The sequence below is a fragment of the Xyrauchen texanus genome, chromosome 5, assembly GCF_025860055.1.
Source record: "Xyrauchen texanus isolate HMW12.3.18 chromosome 5, RBS_HiC_50CHRs, whole genome shotgun sequence".
NCBI classification, from domain to species: domain Eukaryota; kingdom Metazoa; phylum Chordata; class Actinopteri; order Cypriniformes; family Catostomidae; genus Xyrauchen; species Xyrauchen texanus.
The window spans coordinates 52,822,386-52,845,203 of record NC_068280.1 but is presented as its reverse complement, the minus strand read 5'-3'; positions in this window follow the sequence as shown (position 1 = coordinate 52,845,203).

The following is a 22,818-nucleotide window of genomic DNA, read 5'->3' as shown; positions in this document are numbered from 1 at the left end:
GATCTGCCTCGGTAGGACTGCGGTTGCCAAGCACGCCGATTGGCGCTGCTGTAATCAATCAAGCGATCTGCCTCGGTAGGACTGCGGTTGTCAAGCACACGATTGGCGCTGCTGTAATCAATCAAGCGATCTGCCTCGGTAGGACTGCGGTTGTCAAGCACGCGATTGACGCTGCTGTAATCAATCAAGCGATCTGCCTCGGTAGGACTGCGGTTGCCAAGCACGCGATTGGACGCTGCTGTAATCAATCAAGCGATCTGCCTCGGTAGGACTGCGGTTGCCAAGCACGCGATTGGCCGCTGCTGTAATCAATCAAGCGATCTGCCTCGGTAGGACTGCGGTTGCCAAGCACGCGATTGGCCGCTGCTGTAATCAATCAAGCATTCTGCCTCGGTAGGACTGCGGTTGCCAAGCACGCGATTGGCCGCTGCTGTAATCAATCAAGCGATCTGCCTCAGTAGGACTGCGGTTGCCAAGCACGTGATTGGCCGCTGCTGTAATCAATCAAGCATTCTGCCTCAGTAGGACTGCGGTTGCCAAGCACGTGATTGACCGCTGCTGTAATCAATCAAGCGATCTGCCTCAGTAGGAATGTGGTTGCCAAGCACGCAACTGGCCACTACTGTAATCAATCCACCCGAAAACATAAACTCTTCCGATCTGCACAAATCACAAAAGTGACCAAGAGGAGTTTGCATCCCTGGTAGTTACAGTACAATACAGTTACAATGTAAAATATGTTGTAATTTTCTGTCTTTTGCTCTAGAAGTGTCCTGTAATAGATACTGTTCAATTGTGACATTTACTGTAAATGGCTATTCACTTTCTCCCATTTATTTACTGGAATACAATTCAATTGTTATTTATTTGTACGCTTTTCAATATATGTAAATATATATATATATATAGAAGGCGACATTGGCAAGGAAAAAATTCTCTTTTCAAACATAGCCTGACTCATTTTCCTAAATGCAACTTATTTGCCCTTTTCAGAAATGTTTCCTTGTAATAAAATTATTGCAGCACTTCGACATTTGCCTGGTTCAAGTATGTGATATTAGTGTAAGTTCATGACATGGCAACCAGCTATCTGGTTTGTATTTTTACTGAGAGGAAAATATAGGTGGTTTTTAAACTACATGTGCCAGAAGATCACCATAATGAGCAGCCGTGCTTAAATAATTAAATCATGCACACGGATATTCGCTGTCACATACGACTGGCACCTGAACAGTGACGACGAGACCCTGTGAGCGGATAAAACACTACTCGGACCTGGCCGGATTTTATTTAAAGCGTATGACCACATTCTCCTGGCTGCAGGTTCAAGGGCTTGGCATTTCATACATAATGGTGTTAACAAATAAACGTGTTGCCCTAAACTTAAACCAGCCTCGTCCTACATGGCACAAAGCGCTGTGGGTAAAGCCACCAGTTTGGCCACGTCTAAATGCTTCTCTGTGTGTAGAATTTTCCTTCAGTTCCCTTTCACAGACGGCAAATAGTATTAAAGCTTCCACACAGCGGTGGAATTTCCGAGCAGTCGAAATAAAAAAAATAATACCGGGCAAATAGCTCTTGTTTGGTCCTGGTATTTTGATTTCTTTTTGAAGTCAAATTGGACAAAAGAAGGAAAATGCATAAATATGAAAAACTGGATGTTTATTAAGTTTTCGGCTTCCTCTTAGAATCACAGATTGTAACATATAGGGAGAAAATGATGAGCATGTGTGACTTTTTTTGCTTGATGATCCTGCTGAAAACCAGCCTAACCCTCAGAGACCCCGCGGTATTGCAGCGATTAAGTAATACCTTTATTTTTTTATTGCATATTGAACGTCACAGTTTGCTAAAGGCAAAAAATTCACCCTGAAGAAAAATATGCATAAATGTCAAGAATTTCCTTTTGACTGCCATTGTTTGCAAAAGTCCACCAAAAAACAAAATATGCCTAAAGATATGGATTTTTATAATAACTGGCTTTCTAAAAACACTTTCAAGGAGGAAACAAAAAAATACCCACTGTCTTTAACTACTATGTACTTAAGCATTTGATACAATGTACTTATTGTGTACACACGTCTTGTTTCATTGTACTGGTATTTAAAGTACCTAAATTGAATTATATCCACAGTCACACTGTTAACCTAACCTCTAACCCAACCTCCTAACCAAGACATGGGCAATTTACGTCCCACGGCCTGGATCCAGCCCTCCACGTAGTAAAATCTGTCCCGTGGCTTGTTTGTCCTAAAAGTGTTTTTTATTTAATTGGACACTTCAGATATCTTGCATTGGGACCTAACACGCCTCCACAAGCGTTTAACATTCTCAGGGTTGCCTGATAGGCTATGCAAACACCCCCAATTAGAGATTTATATTGGAAATATTCCATCTAATGTTATAATTATTTTGTGCAATCTGGCAACCATGCATGCGAGTGTGCCCTTTCTAGCTCTCAATTTCCCCCTTTGAACAAACTAAGTGATCTCTTTCAATATTCTACTCAAGGAAAAGTCTTATATGGCCACTCTGTCCATTCTTGAGACTACATGGTGCTACTAAGTTTGCTAGCAAACTTTCTCAGTGATGAAGTTTAATAAAATATAAACATAGAACTCAGCATCATTGACAGGCAAGCAAAATAAACAGACACGAGAGACAAATATGTATTTTTATTAGTCCATCCATCCATCCATCCATCCATCCATCTTCAACAGCTTATCCAAAGTCGGGTCGCGGGGGCAGCAGCTCCAGCAGGGGGCCCTAAACTTCCCTATCCCAAGTCATGTTAACCAGCTCTGACTGGGGGACTCCGAGGCCTTCCCAGGCCAGTGTGGAGATGTAATCTCTCCACCTAGTCCTGGGTCTTCCCCGAGGTCTCCTCCCAGCTGGACGTACCTGAAACACCTCCCTTGGGAGGCGGCCAGGGGGCATCCTTACCAGATGCCCAAACCACCTCAACAGGCTCCTTTCGACGCAAAGGAGCAGCGGCTCTACTCGAGCTCGGATGACTGAGCTCCTCACCCTATCTCTAAGGGAGAAGCCCACCACCCTTCTGAGGAAGCCCATATCGGCCGCTTGTACTCGCGACCTAGTTCTTTCGGTCATGACCCAGCCTTCATGACCATAGGTGAGGGTAGGAACAAAAATCGACAGGTAGATCGAGAGCTTTGCCTTCCGGCTCAGGTCATTTTTGTGATAACGTTGCGATAGAGCGAGTGCAATACCGCCCCCGCTGCCCCGATTCTCCGGCCAACCTCCAGCTTGTCCGCTCACTCGTGAACAAGACCCCAAGGTACTTTAACTCCTTGACTTGGGGCAATACCTCCTTCCCTACCCGGAGTACGCACTCCATTTTTATTAGTGTAATTTAGAAATGTCCCTCGCATCTGTATGTGAATGTAACTTTTGCTGTAATCATTTATCAATAGTTGCTTCCACACATACAGCATTTTCCAGAGAATTACCTACAATTTGTGGAAACATGTGGAACATTTACCAGTAAACCCAAAGATTTTCCAGTAATTTACCTGGTTGCACATGTGAACGGGACTATAGTCAATCAGCCTGTTTTATTCAGTCGTGTGCTGAACAAAAGCCAATCCATTGACGAGACCCACATCATGACCCTTTGAACGTGTAAATGGGTAATGTTATGAGAGTAAAGTGGCCTGCTTAATTGAATAATAAATTAACAGGGCAGTAGAGATGGTCAAATAAATGATCTAGAATTAAGCTCAGCCTTTAATGCCTGATAGAGAATTATCTACCATTTGCAAAGCAATAAAACACTTTTTAGGGCAGGGGTGGACAATTCTTTTGATTCAGGGGCCATGGGGGGCTACATTGTACTCCTACATTGTACTCCTTATTTGGTTCTAGTCTCTTGGCCCCTGTACCAAAATAAAAGCCCACCCCTTCCCCAACCCATACCGCAATAGCAGCAAATGTGTCATATCTTGTATGTAGTATATCCAGATCTGTTCCTGCTTTGTGTTGGACAACAAACTACAATTGGTGCTAGCCAGACATCACTTCAGTCTTCAGAGGATGAACTGATGCCAACTCCAACCATAAGACATGGGATACTTCATATGCCATTGTCTGAGCCTTGGATTTAGGATGGACCACACCGAAATGTCCTGCTGGTTGAACTGTGATGCACCTCACTGATCTCTGCTGCATCACCTCGGTCTATTGATGGACTACACTCTTATAATGGAATACATAGACTATCAATTAATTGCCAACAAAACCCTTCATCCGCCAATTAACAAGGACAATTGCATCAGTGTGAACTTCTGCAGTTAATCCAGGATGGACTTCAAAGACATTGGTCATTAATCTTACAGTTCTGCCTTGATTAGAACTGATTACAGCCTCGACAACATGAGTTCAGCTACAAAACCAAGCAAGTTCACCATCTCGACAGCATTTTAAGGCACCATATGTGCCCCTATGCTGCCTTCTAAGGGTGTGTTCACACTTGGCAGGTTTGGTTTGATTAAAATGAACTCTGGTGTGATTGCTCTGTTAGTGCGGTTCATTTGAACAAGTGTGAACGCTGCCAGCCGAACCTTGGAGCGCACCAATCAAGCGGACCGATACAGCCTGAATAGTGGGTCTCGATTGATGAACACAACATGGACCAAAGACGTCTAAACAAACCAAAAACAGGAAGTAATTTGCCTAATACTGACCTCAAGCATACCTGGTTCTTCTCATCATAGGAGCTATGTTGCCCGTTACAGTTTGGGACAGGCGTCGGAACCGCCATCATACGTCCTTGCAGCATATCTTCATTTGTGTGTGCAACGGAGGAATGGCGCTGTTTTGACTCCTTTACACATTTTATTAACTCTTTGTTTAATCTCAGCAGGTAGAAATACCACCATATATACATATATAAATATAACGAGCGCATATAAATATATATATATAAATATCACGATTGGCAAGTTCCATCAAAAAATATACGTCACAAAATCTGTCCAATCAGGTTGTGACTTTTCCCTGATGCCTTTGTTTTGTATCGTTAGCGAACCAGGACTAAATGTATCATTTGCTGTTTTGGTCCGGACCAAGAGGACCAAGAGAACTGAACTACAAGTGTGAACCAAGACAGCATATTTTGGCCAAATTCTATGCATCTTTCATGACTTTCAAGAGATCTCATGTATGATTTTTTTTAATCGTGTCTGACTCCCAGCATCATTGAGGGTGGTCCAGTGAGGGGAAGTGGTAAAATAACTTAGTTTATGAACTGCTTGGAGGACAGTCAGCTGAGCGTTTCATTTATAAACTGCGCTGCATGTGTGAAATGTAAAGCTCATGGGTTTAATTCGGTGTTATGTAATACAACACACACAAACACACATGCAAAGTTTAAGATGCCAGCGCACAAATAATGTCGTTTCCATTGCCTCAGCTGCTGGTTTTGCTTTGGGGGAAGTTGGCACACTGTGCTTTCCTACCCATGTTCATGTGACCCTGTTTATTCTACACCACATCCAGACTTAAACGACTGAAGAACAACTAGGCAATAACATTTCCTTTAGGTGAATACATCTCTAATATTGTGCTCAAATAATACGCTTAACTCTACGGTGATATATATGACCTTGAAACCATGTTCTTGGCAAGTCTTACAGGACCTTTAAACTCTCTCTGCCCTCCATATACTCTGCAGGACAAGAAGTGGTGTGGACAGATTGTTAGGAGTTAACAGCAAAAGAGTGAAATGAGACAATTCACACGCATTCCGAATGCCCATTCCATGTCTAAACATAAGAAAGGAAATGGGAAAAAGGGAGGGGAGCCGCACTTGCATTTTGACGTAAAGTGAATTTGACGGAGGTCGATGTAAAGTGACTGGTACTTCAGACAACGTAGAATGCTAATCCCAAGCAATCGCTCTGTTCTAAAACCTAGTGAGCTCCCTAACTAGACAGCACTATAGATCATCATTGTAAAAAGTTTGACAAAAATGTGTGATCTACTGGACAAACGGCATCCCTCGGGTCATGGTCACACCCTCATGTGAACTTCATTAGTGGAGAATTGTCTCATCAAAGGCATATTGTACTGACTTCATAGATGTAGGCGTTTGTTTCCAGACTGAAACCTTGTGAAGCAGGTGAAAGAGCACCTTTGGCTGTATTGATCTGGAGTTCTGTAAAACATCCTCAGCTTTGACTTTCTGAAGTCAGGTTTATCAGTTGCTAATGACCTCACATTTGTTGTGATGTAACCAGAGGACAGGCATGCATGATGTAAAACTAGAGAAATGTTTTACACTAGATGTTAAGTAGGGCTGGGAATCGTGAACCAGTTCTTATTTGGAACCGCTTCTTTTTTTCTTAAATAGTGGAACCGTCCGAATCCCGAACAAATTACTCTTGGGAGCCGGTTCTTTTGAATCTTTAATACGAAATACACAGCTATAGCTAATACACACACACACACACACACACACACACACACACACACACACACACACACACACATTGTAATTCCATGTTTTATGGGGACTTTCCATTGACATAATGCTTTTTATACTGTACAAACTTTATATTCCATCCCCTAAACCCAACACAACCCCTAAACCCAACACATCCCCTAAACCCAACACATCCCCTAAACCCAACACAACCCCTAAACCCAACACAACCCTAAACCCAACACATCCCTAAACCCAACACAACCCCTAAACCCAACACATCCCCTAAACCCAACACAACCCCTAAACCCAACACATCCCCTAAACCCAACACATCCCCTAAACCCAACACAACCCCTAAACCAACACATCCCCTAAACCCAACACATCCCCTAAACCTCACACATCCCCTAAACCCAACACATCCCCTAAACCCAACACATCCCCTAAACCCAACATAACCCCTAAACCCAACACATCCCCTAAACCCAACACAACCCCTAAACCCAACACATCCCCTAAACCCAACACAACCCCTAAACCCGACACATCCCCTAAACCCAACACAACCCCTAAACCCAACACAACCCCTAAACCCAACACATCCCCTAAACCCAACACATCCCCTAAACCCAACACAACCCCTAAACCAACACATCCCCTAAACCCAACACAACCCCTAAACCTCACACATCCCCTAAACCCAACATAACCCCTAAACCCAACACAACCCCTAAACCCAACACATCCCCTAAACCCAACACATCCCCTAAACCCAACACAACCCCTAAACCTCACACATCCCCTAAACCCAACACAACCCCTAAACCCAACACATCCCCTAAACCCGACACATCCCCTAAACCCGACACATCCCCTAAACCTCACACATCCCCTAAACCCAACACATCCCCTAAACCCAACACATCCCCTAAACCCAACACAACCCCTAAACCCAACACATCCCCTAAACCTCACACATCCCCTAAACCCAACACATCCCCTAAACCCAACACAACCCCTAAACCCAACACATCCCCTAAACCTGACACATCCCCTAAACCCAACACATCCCCTAAACCCAACATAACCCCTAAACCCAACACAACCCCTAAACCTCACACATCCCCTAAACCCAACATAACCCCTAAACCCAACACAACCCCTAAACCTCACACATCCCCTAAACCCAACACATCCCCTAAACCCAACACAACCCCTAAACCTCACACATCCCCTAAACCCAACCCCTAAACCCAACACAACCCCTAAACCTCACACATCCCCTAAACCCAACATAACCCCTAAACCCAACACATCCCCTAAACCCAACACATCCCCTAAACCCAACACAACCCCTAAACCCAACACATCCCCTAAACCCAACATAACCCCTAAACCTCACACATCCCCTAAACCTCACACATCCCCTAAACCCAACATAACCCCTAAACCCAACACATCCCCTAAACCCAACACAACCCCTAAACCCCACACAACCCCTAAACCTCACACATCCCCTAAACCCAACACATCCCCTAAACCTCACACATCCCCTAAACCCAACACAACCCCTAAACCTCACACATCCCCTAAACCTCACACATCCCCTAAACCCAACACATCCCCTAAACCTCACACATCCCCTAAACCCAACACAACCCCTAAACCCAACACATCCCCTAAACCCAACACAACCCCTAAACCCAACACATCCCCTAAACCCAACACATCCCCTAAACCCAACACGACCCCTAAACCAAACCCGACCCCTAAACCCAACACAACCCCTAAACGCGACACGTCCCCTAAACCCGACACAACCCCTAAACCCAACACATCCCCTAAACCCAACTCATCCCCTAAACCCAACACAACCCCTAAACCCAACACAAACCCTAAACCCAACACAAACCCTAAACCTCACACATCCCCTAAACCCGACACATCCCCTAAACCCAACACATCCCCTAAACCCAACACAACCCCTAAACCCAACACAAACCCTAAACCCAACACAACCCCTAAACCCAACACATCCCCTAAACCCAACACATCCCCTAAACCCGACACAACCCCTAAACCTCACACATCCCCTAAACCCAACACATCCCCTAAACCTCACACATCCCCTAAACCTCACACATCCCCTAAACCCAACACATCCCCTAAACCTCACACATCCCCTAAACCCAACACATCCCCTAAACCCAACACAACTCCTAACACAACCCCTAAACCTCACACATCCCCTAAACCCAACACATCCCCTAAACCCAACACAACCCCTAAACCCAACACAACTCCTAACACAACCCCTAAACCCAACACATCCCCTAAACCCAACACAACCCCTAAACCCAACACAACTCCTAACACATCCCCTAAACCCAACACATCCCCTAAACCCAACACAACCCCTAAACCCAACACATCCCCTAAACCCAACACATCCCCTAAACCCGACACAACCCCTAAACCTCACACATCCCCTAAACCCAACACATCCCCTAAACCTCACACATCCCCTAAACCTCACACATCCCCTAAACCTCACACAACCCCTAAACCCAACACATCCCCTAAACCCAACACATCCCCTAAACCTCACACATCCCCTAAACCTCACACATCCCCTAAACCTCACACAACCCCTAAACCCAACACATCCCCTAAACCCAACACATCCCCTAAACCTCACACATCCCCTAAACCCAACACATCCCCTAAACCTCACACATCCCCTAAACCTCACACATCCCCTAAACCCAACACAACCCCTAAACCCAACACATCCCCTAAACCTCACACATCCCCTAAACCCAACACATCCCCTAAACCTCACACATCCCCTAATCCTCACACATCCCCTAAACCCAACACAACCCCTAAACCCAACACATCCCCTAAACCCAACACATCCCCTAAACTTCACACATCCCCTAAACCCAACACAACCCCTAAACCAAACACACACACACTCTCTCTCGCTCACACAAACACGCACACACTCTTTCTCTCTACACTCACCTAAAGTATTATTAGGAACACATACTAATACTGTGTTTGACCCCCTTTCGCCTTCAGAACTGCCTTAATTCTACGTGGCATTGATTCAACAAGGTGCTGAAAGCATTCTTTAGAAATGTTGGCCCATATTGATAGGATAGCATCTTGCAGTTGATGGAGATTTGTGGGATGCACATCCAGGGCACGAAGCTCCCATTCCACCACATCCCAAAGATGCTCTATTGGGTTGAGATCTGGTGACTGTGGGGGCCATTTTAGTACAGTGAACTCATTGTCATGTTCAAGAAACCAATTTGAAATGATTCGAGCTTTGTGACATGGTGCATTATCCTGCTGGAAGTAGCCATCAGAGGATGGGTACATGGTGGCCATAAAGGGATGGACATGGTCAGAAACAATGCTCAGGTAGGCCGTGGCATTTAAACGATGCCCAATTGGCACTAAGGGGCCTAAAGTGTGCCAAGAAAACATCCCCCACACCATTACACCACCACCACCAGCCTGCACAGTGGTAACAAGGCATGATGGATCCATGTTCTCATTCTGTTTACGCCAAATTCTGACTCGACCATCTGAATGTCTCAACAGAAATTGAGTTTCCAGTCTTCAACTGTCCAATTTTGGTGAGCTCTTGCAAATTGTAGCCTCTTTTTCCTATTTGTAGTGGAGATGAGTGGTACCCGGTGGGGTCTTCTGCTGTTGTAGCCCATCCGCCTCAAGGTTGTGCGTGTTGTGGCTTCACAAATGCTTTGCTGCATACCTTGGTTGTAACGAGTGGTTATTTCAGGCAAAGTTGCTCTTCTGTCAGCTTGAATCAGTCGGCCCATTCTCCTCTGACCTCTAGCATCAACAAGGCATTTTCGCCCACAGGACTGCCGCATACTGGATGTTTTTCCCTTTTCACACCATTCTTTGTAAACCCTAGAAATGGTTGTGCCTGAAAATCCCAGTAACTGAGCAGATTGTGAAATACTCAGACCGGCCCGTCTGGCACCAACAACCATGCCACACTCAAAATTGCTTAAATCACCTTTCTTTCCCATTCTGACATTCAGTTTGGAGTTCAGGAGATTGTCTTGACCAGGACCACACCCCTAAATGCACTGAAGCAACTGCCATGTGATTGGTTGATTAGATAATTGCATTAATGAGAAATTGAACAGGTGTTCCTAATAATCCTTTAGGTGAATGTATATCGCTCACACACACACACACACACATACACACACACACACACACACACACACACACACACACACACACACACACACACACACACACACACACACATGTTGTGTTTCCATGTTTTATGGGGACTTTCCATAGACATAATGGTTTTTATACTGTACAAACTTTATATTCTATCCCCTAAACCTAACCCAACCCCTAAACCTAACCCTCACAGAAAACTTTCTGCATTTTTACATTTTCAAAAAACATAATTTAGTATGATTTATAAGCTGTTTTCCTCATGGGGACCGACAAAATGTCCCCACAAGGTCAAAAATTTCGGGTTTTACTATCCTTATGGGGACATTTGGTCCCCACAAAGTGATAAATACACGCTCACACTCACACTGCACACACACACACACACACACTCTTTCTCTCTCTCTCACACACACACACACTCTCTCTCTCTCTCTCTCTCTCTCACACACACACACACACACGCACACTCTCTATCTCTCACACACACACGCACTCGCATGCACACACATGCACACACACACACACACTCACACTCTCTCTCTCTCTCTCTTTCTCACACACACAGACAGACTGACACACACTCTCTATCTCTCTCTCACACACACACGCACTCGCATGCACACACATGCACACACACACACAGTCTCTCTCTCTCTCTCACACCCACACACACACACACTCTCACACATGCGCGCACACAGACACACACACACACACACACACACACACACACACACACACACACACACACACACACTCTCTCTCTCTCTCTCACACCCACACACACACACACTCTCTCTCTCTCTCACTCTCTCTCACACACACACACACACACACACACACACTTGCACACAAACGCACTCGCACGCACACAGACACACACACAATCACACACACACACACACACACACACACACACACACACACACACACACACACACACACTCTCTTTCTCTCTCTCACACCCACACACACACACACTCTCTATCTCTCACACACCCACACTCGCGCTCTCTCTCTCTCTCTCTCTCTCTCACACACACACATACACACACTCACACACTCACTCCATAGCAGTATATAATATGTAATAACAGAATTCTCCTATGCATTCTACCTCCTGCATAATCAGCAATACACTAAATCATATACACACATCATCCATGCAGCATGTGCTGGTGTTTACATTGTATATGTCGTTTAATCTTGACTTCACACCTTCAGATCATTAAATGATGTCATGGTGTCATTTTGGGTCCAGTACTGCCTGCCACAGCTGCTGTAGCTATGACATCATTCAGACTGAGGGCTCATATTGGTGGGCAAGTGCAGTTACTGTTGAGCACATGAGAATCATTATCATCACAGAGGGAAATGGAAAATGAATGATCATGTTTAGGCCTCATAAATTATAAAGACACATGTGTAAGTGTCAGTAGAACTTGACCCATAGTGACTGAACTTCTACTGGCCACATCAAAGTATACCAGAAACAAACGCATTGATTTCAATACATTTATTGCTTTCTTTCTTCAACCGAACACAAATGAATGTGATTAAGGCATTTACTGATTTGACATTTTATCCAGCTCCATGTAATTTTGATATCTTAAAAAATAAGAAAATAAAAGTCATGTGGTGGAACCATCCGGAGACAGTATAAACAACAAAACATTAAAAACGTCTCATTAAAAGTTGTGTTGGTATCAATAGTGCAGAATAATCTTTTATTATTATTATTATTATTAGCAGTTTGAAGAAATAAGAAGTCAATAAAAAAAAAAAACTATGAATAATATTTTGAAACACCTTTGTCAGGTGGTATAAGCAACATGCAGGCAACATCTGTAGTCATGTGACAACCATAAACAGACACGAGGATCATTGTCATATCATTAAATATCAATATAATGACATTTTTATGAAAAGGCACAATTTGTACAGGTCATGTGGGGAAACTAACTCAAATGTATTAATTTATGTGCCTTTATTTATTTATTTCTAATACTTTAATTACAAAGTCTAGGTTACGTACACTCTAATGTATTCAAGGAAAGTATTTTAACACCGTTAACTTCAAAGTTAAACCTGGACCAGGTGTTGATTAAGGATATCTCTGTATTTTGCTGCGTTCAGCTTTCCTTCATCCCTGACCAGTCCCCAGTACCTGCCGCTGAACCCCCCCACCATGCTTCACCGTTGGGATGGTGCTGCGCATATAATGAGGGGTGTCTGGTTTCATCCAGACATGACGCTTGGAATTTAGGACAAACAGTTCAATCTTCATTGGATCAGACCAGAGAATCTTGTTTCTCACAGTCTGAGAGTCCTTTACATGCATTTTTATGTGTCTTGCCCTGAGGAGAGGCGTCCGTCTGGCCACTCTGCCATAAAGCCCAGATTGGTGGAGTGTTGCAGTGATGGTCGTCCTTCTGGAAGTTTCTCCCGTCTCCACACATGATCTCAGGAGCTCAACCGGAGTGACCATCGGGTTCTCGGTCACCTCTCTTACCAAGGCCCTTCTCCACCAATTGCTCAGTTTGGCCAGGCGGGCAGCTCTAGGAAGAGTCCTGGTCGCTCCAAACTTCTTCCATTGAAGAACTGTGGAGGCTACTGTGCTCTTGGGAACCTTCAAGGCAGCCACATTTTTTTTGTAGCCGTCCCCAGATCAGTGCCTCGACACGATCCTGCTCTTTTGACCTCATGGCTTGGTTTTTGCTCTGATATGCATTTTCAGCTATAATACCTTATATAGACAGGTGTGTGTGCCTTTACAAACCATGTCCAATCAATTGGATTTTCCACAGGTGACTCCAATCAATGTGTAGAAACATCTCAAAGATGATCCAGAGAAATGGGATGCACCTGAGATAAATGTCAAGTCTCATAGCAAAGGGTCTGAATACTTATGCCAATGTGATATTACAGCTTTTTTATTTGTAATAAATTTGCACAGTTATAAAAAAATCTGTTGGGGCATCATGGGGTATGGAGAGCAGATTGATGCGCTAAAAAATTATTATTTAAAGCATTTTAGCATAAGGCTGCAACCAGGGGTCTGAATACTTTCTGAACGCACTGTATCTGTAGTTAACTGTACATATCTGAAATTGCTTTTTGAATAGAAGTGAATGGCAGATTATAGTAAAAACATCATTTTTATTAGTGTAAATTAAATTATAGATATCTAAATGAAATGCAATTCTCTGATGTTAATGTAAAGTCTCGTTTGAGACTGTAAAAATGTCTTAATTGATACCATGAAAAGAAAATCCTTTACCGTGGAACAAAACAGTCAATAAACGTGCATTTGGAGGCTTCAAGCAGAGCGGTTCACACGGGAGCGTCTCTAATTCAGTGGTTCAAACTGTACGGGGGTTTCCAAGCACAAAAACAATAGAAGAAAACAAGAAGAGTGTGTGTGGGATGAATTAATGCCCGGTGAGGTCATCAGTAATGTGGTGACAGTCCATGCAGCTGTTCGTTTGGCTAAATGGAAACATTTGCACTGCACTGCAGTCCTGCACTTTCACATGCAGATCAGGATCAGATATCCAGTTACCGCGTGTGTAGCTTTAATATTTATGAACTGAATTGCGTTGTGTGGCGCATCACTGATGTTGCATTTCACACTTGTTTGCTTATACATAATGTACTGCAGCTGGACTCTTTCTGCTAATGCAATGACATTCAGATATTTTAAAGGTGTGGCTGAGGTGTCCGAACACTTTTGGGGGCCTCTGTATTGTATATGGTGTATATAATGCTATATCATGAGTGCTTGACTGTGTTGATATATATAGCGTGAAGTCAAAGCACCTGTAAGTGCATTCAGATCATAATTTTGAAATGCTTTTGCATGGGTTTCAAATCATGTGGGAGTATCAGAGATTGAATAATTTCAGTATTGACGATTCCGTTCCAGTCCTCCCCTTCACACACACACACACACACACACACTGAAGACGCCGCTGTGACTCATACTGCAGTACTAGAACTTCACACATCAGCATTATAATGAGTATTCTCCCTCTACACACGTACTTCATTTCATAAATCATCTTTCTCGGCACATCTCAGCGTTACGCATACACAGCACAAGTCGCTTTCTTCAGTGGCTTTGTCTTGTTTTCCAATAATTTTTAAATTATTATTACAAATAACATTATCTGACACTGTAAACTGTATCACAATCAGGGCTGGATTGGTAATCTGGAATACCGGGCAATTTCCTGGTGGGCCGACACACTTTGGGGCTGATCAGGGGTGGACTGGCCATCGGGAGAACCGAGCGGGCCGGTGGGTCGGCCGTGAAATGGGCCGAATGGGCCGCGATAAGCTAAAATGAGCCGCCGCGTTACCCGGAAAAGGACAGCGAACACCCCCCGCTCAACATTTGGGCCAGTTGCTATGAAAAATCCCAGGCTGATTTCTCTTTCCAGTCCAGCCCTGATCTCAAGAACCGGTCTGATGGGAAAAAAATTCATGACACGCTAAAGTCACAATGTTCACCTCAAAGCAAAATGTGCTTAAAAATTATATTTAAAAACAAGATTTACCCATAGACTGCCATTGCTTTCTGAAGTCACATAAAATGAGAATAAATAGACGATATCTGGGTTTTAGCGATTAATCGGTGCCGATAGTTGCTATCAAATGTTCTAAATTGAAGACCATGCAAAAATACAATTGATTATATGGAAATGTGCCCCATCAGCATATCCATCATGTCTCCAACTTCATATCTTGGAATAAATAACAATAAAAAAAAATCTCATCTGGTGAAAAAAAAAACAAAAAAAAACACACACACACACACACACACACACACACACACACACACACACACACACACACACACACACACACACACACACATGTTGTGTTTCCATGTTTTATGGGGACTTTCCATAGACATAATGGTTTTTATACTGTACAAACTTTATATTCTATCCCCTAAACCTAACCCTACCCCTAAACCTAACCCTCACAGAAAACATTCTGCATTTTTACATTTTCAAAAACATAATTTAGTATGATTTATAAGCTGTTTTCCTCATGGGGACCGACAAAATGTCCCCACAAGGTCAAACATTTCGGGTTTTACTATCCTTATGGGGACATTTGGTCCCCACAAAGTGATAAATACTGGCACACACACACACACACACACACACACACACACACACACACACACACACACACACACACACACTCACACACACACACACACACACACACACACACACACACACACACACACACTCACACACACACACACTCACACACACACACACACACACACTCACACACACACACACCACACACACACACACACACACACACACACACTATATATTAACAAAAGCCTTTATCTGGTGAATATACTGTGTAGGCCATAATGCTTAGCTTTGTAAATACTTAAATATAAAGCATTGAAACGGAGCCTTCAAAATAAGAGTCCCCGTTGAATTATGGGCTTGTTTATAGTTAAACGTTCCATATTATGCACCACATTTTTTCCATAATAATAAAAAAAAAAATAATGTAAAAAAGGAAAGACTAAGACATTTTTTTAAACATTCAATACATCGATTTAAAAAGTATCGGCCGATTAATCGGTTATCAGACTTTTCCACCACCTTAGTTATCATATGGGCAAAATCCACTATCGGTCGACCTCTAGTTCAAACAACACGAGAAGCAAAACTGCACAAGTGTTTAAAACTTGTTTTCAGATCTTGAATTCATGTATTTTCATAACCCCACTGACAGATAGTTTTACCAATTAATAGGTGTCGATAATTGCTTTTTGGATTGCTGATAGTTGCAGATAATGTTTTTTATTCCTCAGTTTGTGTACCAAATCGTAATTTTTCCCTTCATAAAAAGGAAATCTTTTTTTATTTTTATGATTCTATAAACCTATTAAAAAAACCTGATATCGGGCGATTAATCGGTTGATCACCTTAGTTATCGGTATCGGCAAAATTCACCAATGATTGACCTCTAGTAAGAAGTGTTTACCTGTGCAAAATTCACCATTATGATACTAGGGTGTTCGAGGTGGTTGCTAGGGCAATGTAAGTGGTTGTTAGGCAATTGATTACTGGCCCATTTCCATTGACAATGTGCGGCTTTCTATTTTCCCCCATTGTATTGTGTACACACCTGTCCGCGATGTGTTTATTTATAGGTTTAACAGCATTAGCATTGATCATACATTATCAACTGAAACAGATTTACAGATGCTTTACTGAATTATGAAACCTAAATTAGAGAGTTCATATTAAATAAGAGAAACCGTTCAGTCACGTTAGAGGTCATTCATTTCTTCAGATAATTCAAGCACGACTGCTGGATAAATGATAAGCAGAGTTTGGAAATTTTATACTTTGAAAAAATCAATTCAAGCAGTAAAGAAAAGTTTCTAAATAAGTATAGGTTATGGATTAAAAGGAAAACAAAAGCGCTTTAATTTATGCTTTTTGTAAGGTTAATTTCACTCATTTAAGGAGTCAGGAGCAGGTGTAAATTTCGTTCTTAACGTTTAGCCAAGATACCAAAGTCTGCATTCAATTTGAACTAAAAACTCAGCGAACAAACACTTGTTTACATTTCTCTGGAAGCTCTGGTTATCCCAGCGAGTAGTGACGCTGACTATCACACCTGGAGTCGCGAGTTTGAATCCAGGGCGTGCTGAGTGACTCCAGTCAGGTCTCCTTAGCAACCAAATTGGCCCAGTTGCTAGGGAGGGTAGAGTCACGTGGGGTAACCTCCTCGTGGTTGCTATAATGTGGTTCTCGCTCTCGGTGGGGCGTGTGGTGAGTTGTGCATGGATGCCGCGGAGAATAGCGTGAAGCCTCCACACATGCTACGTCTCCACGGTAACGCGCTCAACAAGCCACGTGATAAGATGCGTGGATTGACGGTCTCAGACGCGAGGCAACTGAGATTCGTCCTCCGCCACCCGGATTGAGGCGAGTCACTACGCCACCACGAGGACTTCGAGCACATTGGGAATTGGGCATCCCAAATTGGGGAGAAAACCTCTTTCTCTGGTTTCGCCTGCAGTAATAGAACAGATCAAGAATTCTAGCACATACTTGGCTCCAGATGTGTCCGTGTCGAACTGAAACCAGCCGAGGTGGGTCAGGGTGTCACTTTCCCTCAGGGCCAGTTAATGAAATTCCTGGGAGTGTTTAAACTCTTAAAATCCTCAGAGTCTGGCCTCTCGGCAGCTGCACACTCGTCTAATCCCTATTGACTGGATCCAGTTGCTGTGTGTTTGTAGAAAGGGCTGCGACAGGCCGACGTGGTAAAGCTAGTTTAAGTAAGGTAAACCTCTCCCGGTGGATTCAGTCTTCAGATGAATCTCCAGAGAGACTGACATGAGAACAGGAGCGGAAGTTTGGTGCCAAGTGGGTTTAATCAAAAAGACACCTGTGCTTTTTGTGCTTTTGGACAGTCTTGAATTACATGTGTTTAAACCTATATTCACTAAATGAGTTCCCAAAACTACCCTGTCCTTGTCCCTGTCCCCGTTTGGCCAAACAGTTAGTCCTTTTAATGCGTCAAAGAGTCACAGTCATGGCTTACTTAGAGTTAACTCTTAACAACAAACAGGAATCCGGGAAAGTATTTAAACATTCCCACTTCACTTTTAATAATTGTGGAAATATATAACCGAACTGTAAGAAAACAAAAGATGATAAGAGGCCTTCAAGGAGTTGTTCTGGTCTAGAGACCTCATAAAATTGACACAGCAGTTTTGAATAAGGGAGCAAACAAAGACTACATTTACACAACGTTCCCAAGAAAGTGATTTATCAGAAATTCTGCAGCTTATAAAGATCAAACGGCGTTTAGGAGTGTTGGTGTTGGCATCGAGCCTCCGAGGGTGTGAAGCCTTCAATCATCACAAGAGCAGATCGAGCACATCTGTCTAGAGAAAGAGAGTCTTGGCACGGGACGACACTCATCCGCTTCACTTCCAGCTGAGGGTCTCTGGGATGGGCAGCTCTTCCTGGGCAGCGTTTGGCAATTGTTCTCCACTCTAGTCCACCCAGGCGTTTTCCGACAGATTGGCCCTGATGCCAATCTCTGACGTTCTACATTATGAAGAACAGGAAGTTGCTGAACTTTAAACTAGTTAATCATTTCCTCTGAAAGTAATATGAATCACTAACGAAGTTCCTATGCTGTAGAAATAGCCATTAGAAAATAAGAAGCAATGCAGACCAGCTAAAATCAGCTATGAACATTATAACTTTGGATGGACTATGTAAACATATCCAAGTCTCCGAGTACAATATATGTTAAAGCGTATACCTTTCAGAAGCCGTCCATACGCCAATAGTGTACGTGTCATATCGGTGTTTATCCAAACTTACAATATATGTGCTAGAAGTAGCTACACTTCACATACGAATAACTGAACATACTAAAAACATGTCAATTTTGCTTTTTAGGTAAATATATCTTGTTTTAAAGATGTTTCGATATTTGTCCTGGAGATAGCCTGTTTTCTGGTTCCGGTCTCCATAAGATGCCAGTGTAAAAACTAGAGGTCAACCAATTAAATGGTAAATGGTCTGCACTTATATAGCGCCTTTTTCACCTTAGCGGTATTCAAAGCGCTTTACACTGTGACACATTCACACACCAATGGCGGCAGAGCTGCTATGTAAGGTGCTAGCCTGCCATTGGGAGCAACTTGGGGTTCAGTGTCTTGCCCAAGGACACTTCAGCATGTGGAGTCATGTGGGCCGGGATTCGAACCACCAACCCTGAGATTAGTGTCTGACCCGCTCTACCACCTGAGCCACAACCGCCCCACATTATTATCATTATCGGATTTCTGTGATATCGGTAACTATGGTGGTGGAAAAGGCAGATAACCAATTAATAGGCCAATTAATTATTAAAATCGATTTCAATGAATGTTAAAAATGTTTTTGTAATCTTCCTTTACTGTGATTGGCAAGAGTCCCAAGTAATAAAATAATAGATGTGACTTGAACAAGCAAAATTCATACGATATCCAGAAAAAAATGTCTGTACGTCCAGCTCACACAATCACATAAGTGAAACAAATCATGCACTCCTACAATCATCTATTCTACAATGTATTAGAATGATCAGCGATCACTTGTCAGTACTTGTAATACGTGCCCTTTTTAGTGATGGTGACAGAGTCTTGGCTCCGTTACAATTCTCTAAATGTTAATATTCACCATATTAAGCTTTTTGTAGCCTATATGTTCACCAGATGAAGGGTTATGGACACAGAGGAACTTGATTTTCGAATTCATGCCGTCAACCGATTGTTCAAAAAAGCAATTATACAAACTACCTAAACGAGTGATCTAAACGGAGAACAACCACCTTTATAAAAAAAAACAGGCTTCCAGTTTGAATCGGGGGACACCTCCACGTTCCATGTCACAACAATAAACTGAAGAGTTGAGCTGTAGTGTGTGATTATCTAGCCAGGGACAGATTAGGACTTGGAAAGGCCCTGGGGCCAATTATCTCCAAGGGCCCCCCATGCAAATTTTTTGTCGTTTTCTTACCCAATAGGGTTCGAGTGGGGGGATAACCCCGGCAGTCAAGGGCCCTCTGGGTAGTCAAGGGCCCTCGGGCAGTCAAGGGCCCCCCTCGAGTAGTCAAGGGCCTCCCTGGTACTCAAGGGCCCCCCTTGGCATTCAAGGACCCCCCACGGGCTGTCAAGGGCCCATCTGGCAGTCAAGGGCCTCCCGTGCAGTCAAGGGCCCCCCCGGGCAGTCAAGGGCCCATCTGGTAGTCAAGGGCCTCCCTGGGCAGTAAAGGGCCCATCTGGTAATCAAGGGTCCCCCCGGGCAGTCAAGGGCCCATCTGGTAGTCAAGGGCCTCCCTGGGCAGTCAAGGGCCCATCTGGTAGTCAAGGGCCTCCCCGGGCAGTAAAGGGCCCATCTGGTAGTCAAGGGTCCCCCCGGGCAGTCAAGGGCCCCCCTCGAGTAGTCAAGGGCCTCCCTGGTACTCAAGGGCCCCCCCTTGGCATTCAAGGACCCCCCACGGGCTGTCAAGGGCCCATCTGGCAGTCAAGGGCCTCCCGTGCAGTCAAGAGCCCCCCCGGGCAGTCAAGGGCCCATCTGGTAGTCAAGGGCCTCCCCAGGCAGTAAAGGGCCCATCTGGTAGTCAAGGGCCTCCCCGGGCAGTAAAGGGCCCATCTGGTAGTCAAGGGCCTCCTTGGGCAGTCAAGGGCCTCCCGGGCAGTCAAGGGCCCCTGGGCACTGGCCCCATTGGCCTGATCAGTAATCAGTCCCTGATTCTAACATCTGAATTTATGACCAGAACGTGGAAATTATTTGGCAGGTTGTCAATAACATTAAATAGGCACTGATGTATTGGCTGCCGATATTTATCAACCAATATCTGACTAATTTAAAATCATCTGCACATCGGTTACAAGCATGACAATTCTGATATGAAAAACCAATTCATTAGTAAACACTTACTGCAAAATGCAGGACCCATATTCACACAGATTTTGAATCCTTACCCTCAGGAGTTCTCCAAAGAGTTCCTAGCTTGGAGTTTTTGCTTAAAACATATTCACAAAAGTGCTAAGAGCAAGTTTTAGTGAGGAAATCTTAAGAGATAAGAGTAAGGCGGAGTTACCTCGTTGCAATGGATGATGTCATGTTTTATTAGCGTGCTCTTTTAAATCGGTGGACAGGTAACCGCTACTTGTCAGCTAAGACATACATCGATATGTATGAATTTATACACACACACACACACACACACACACACACACACACACACACACACACACACACACATGTTGTGTTTCCATGTTTTATGGGGACTTTCCATAGACATAATGGTTTTTATACTGTACAAACTTTATATTCTATCCCCTAAACCTAACCCTACCCCTAAACCTAACCCTCACAGAAAGCTTTCTGCATTTTTACATTTTCAAAAAACATTATTTAGTATGATTTATAAGCTGTTTTCCTCATGGGGACCGACAAAATGTCCCCACAAGGTCAGAAATTTCGGTTTTACTATCCTTATGGGGACATTTGGTCCCCACAAAGTGATAAATACACGCCACACATACACACACACACACACACACACACACACACACACACACACACACACACACACACACACACACACACACACACACACACACACACACACACACACATATAAACGTAACCCTCAGTCTCCCCCAGCCGTCCCTCATCGCTCGGACTGCATTGTGCACATACTAGACTTTTTGTTGACCCCCGTGTATGAGAGGAGAATTAACTTTAATACGAGTACACCCTCTGCAGTCTGTTAAATTCACCTTTCATAAGAGACCCAAACATTTCAGGTCTGAGGAACCGCTTGGCATCACACTCAAATTCCTCTTCACTCACAAGAAAACATCAGTAATGTTGTGAGGCAGTCTAAAAAGGTTCAGATGACAACACCTCTCAATCATTAAAACACTCCCTCATTATTAATGCATTTACAGTTGTTCCCCATGATTACTTTCCCATGGGAACGTGTTGTTTTTGAGCGTGCGTGAGGATGGATGAGAATTCACAGCATGAGCTCCTCACAGAATGTTTACAAAGTGTTCGGTCACATGATCTGTCAGCTGACGCTCTTATTGGCTACATGTGGAGAGTTGGGCTGCAGATCCAGACTGTTCGTGTGAGGATTTTCCCGTATTTAAACGGCCATGTAATCAGGACATCTTGCACTGGAAAAGAACGATTAAAATGTGGTGTACAGTTTCATGACACAGCAACGTAAAATCAACTATGAGAAAATCCAGTTGTTTCTGAATATTGTACTCACAAAATATAGTTGAGTGATCACATCTGCTCTGTGCCATTTCAGCATCATCTCCGTTGTATTAAAGCCGACCGCACCTTTAGACCCATCGAATCAAGTCCGTATTTATTTAGTACATTCAAATTGCAAGTCTAGGAAAAGTTAAAGTCTTTTATTAAAAAAAAACTAATCTGAAATGGGCCAGAAATGACCGAACAGCCCAGGAAGGTAAACAGAAGTTGGCATTGGAATACATTTGTGACACACACACACAGACACACACACACACACACACACACACACACACACAC